The sequence below is a fragment of the Sinocyclocheilus rhinocerous genome, unplaced genomic scaffold, assembly GCF_001515625.1.
Source record: "Sinocyclocheilus rhinocerous isolate Xijiao unplaced genomic scaffold, SAMN03320098_v1.1 scaffold5904, whole genome shotgun sequence".
Classification (NCBI taxonomy): Eukaryota; Metazoa; Chordata; class Actinopteri; order Cypriniformes; family Cyprinidae; genus Sinocyclocheilus; species Sinocyclocheilus rhinocerous.
Window position 1 is genome coordinate 19,644 of NW_015662236.1, and position 2,353 is coordinate 21,996.

At 42.3% G+C, this 2,353-nt stretch overlaps 1 pseudogene; it reads right to left on the reverse strand.

Annotated features, from left to right (window-relative positions):
• The window catches only part of LOC107727998 (stonustoxin subunit alpha-like), an 18,060-nt pseudogene extending 16,001 nt beyond the window's left edge, over positions 1-2,059 (reverse strand).
• Positions 2,060-2,353: the final 294 nt, after the last annotated feature.

Here is a 2,353-nt window from a genome sequence, read left to right on the forward strand (position 1 = left end):
AAACAGAACAAAAACGTGGCAAAAGGTAATCCAAAACACAAGGAACAGATAACACGGTGTAACTTTAGACAACATCAAAGATCAGACATGAGATGACAAATACAATACTGCAGAAACGACAGACAGAGTGAACATGGTATATATAGATGGGACAATGAGTAAATGGCTAACAGGTGATAATGATCAGAACAGAAATGACAGCCAAGGGACTATGGGAAATGGAGTTCAAAACATATAACACTGAAACAGGAGAGCGCCCTCAAGTGGCCAGTCCAGGGCACCACAACCAGACACTGTGACACACATGTGGTAGACAGCGCGTACCTTTTACTCCAATTGGGGAATTCACTCTTATGCCTAGGTCTTCCCCAAGGACCCTCAGCTCTGTGAGCTCCCGGACTGGAGCGGGCTCTGGAGTGGGCTCCGTGAGCTCCTGGACTGGAGCGGGCTCTGCTGTTCTCCTTCTCGCTTAGTGGGAGTCTGAAGGATAGAGGTGGTGGGAAAATCCCTGTGGAAGGGTTCTGATTGGACTGGTATTGCCCACTGACTTCGACCCTGGAGATAATTGACAAAGCCCCAGAAGTCTAGGATCTCGAGTCCTTCCACCTCCCACTGGGGCAAAGGATTATCCAGACAGATGTTAAGAAGGTCCTAAGTGCAGCCTCATTATAATTCAGCCCCACCGCCACCGTCCCTAAGGTCTGGGCAAAACCACCAACCTCCATTCCTTGCTGCCTCCGAGCCATCAGAGTCCGGTATCGAGCCATTCGCTCCTTCCCTGTGGCAGGAGGGACAATCCGAATGTCCATTTTTCAAAAAGGGAAAAAGAAAAACAAACTGCTGGATCTTGTAGTGGCTGCAGTATTCTGTCACGGAATGCCAGGAGAAAACAAGGTAAGATCCAGGTGCAGTTTATTAAAGTAACAAATAATCAGAACAGAACAAAAACGTGGCAAAAGGTAATCCAAAACACAAGGAACAGATAACACAGTGTAACTTTAGACAACATCAAACATCAGATATACAATAACAAATACAATACTGCAGCAACGACAGACAGAGTGAGCATGGTATATATAGATGGGATGATGAGTAAATGGCTAACAGGTGATAATGATCAGAACAGAAACGACAGGCAAGGGACTATGGGAAATGGAGTTCAAAACATATAACACTGAAACAGGAGAGCGCCCTCAAGTGGCCAGTCCAGGGCACCACAACCAGACACTGTGACACAAACATCAATTCAGATCTGATCTCAAGTTAATTTCTCATCGTGTTTTATTATTTATGCTCAAAAACAATAGAGAAAATATGAATGACGTACTTTTCACAAACATGATTCATGTAGAACTTTTCAATTGAAAGAATATTTTGATAATATACAAATGATTGATGAGACTACAATAAAAACACAAATGTAGAAAACACACACACACTCTCTCTCACACACACACACACACACACACAGATCTTACTGTCGTTTCACTGATGATCTAGAATAAACAGCAATCCCAGGATAGAGCGTCTGAGTGAATGTGGACTGGACTGTGTGGATGAGGCTCATTGTGTGAGAGACGCTGTAGAAGGACAGAGTTCATGCACTGTGATCCACAAACACTCCTATTCTCCTGCTGCTGATGATGGGCTTTACAGGGAGATCAGTCTCTATCTTATTGTGTCTGAATGAGTAACTGTAGCGAGAGCAGGATAAACTCCAGGACTGATCATTAGATCCAAACAAACATTCATCACCGTCTCTCTTCCTGCTGATGCTCTTATATGACACTGATATATCCACACCATAATGATCTCCACTCCACTCCGTTTCCCAGTAGCAGCGTCCACACACACTCTCTCTACACAACACATGATACACATCATCAAATCTGTCTGGATGATCAGGATATGGCTGTTTCTGTCTCACACGTGTCACTTTTCTGTTCTCCTCAGACAGAATGAGACGAGTGTTTGCTGTGTTTGGATCCAGTGAGAGAAAACAGACCCCTGAACACAAGAACAGAGACATTAATAACAACAACAACAATCACTACAGCTGTGTGTGTGTGTGTGTGAGAGAGAGAGAGAGAGAGAGAGAGAGAGAGTGTGTGTGTGTGTGTAATTTCTTACATGTTGTACTGTTGTGCAAAGTTTTTTTTTTTTAACAATGTCTTAAATATTTTTCTTGTTTGTGGAAAAAAATTTACTTATTTACTTAATTATTTTACAGATCTATTCTTGTTTTGGTCCCACTTTATATTAAGTGGCCTTAACTACTATGTACTTACATCAAAAATTAAGTACAATGTACTCATTGTGTTCATATTGTATTGCAAAACACTTTTGCTTGCAT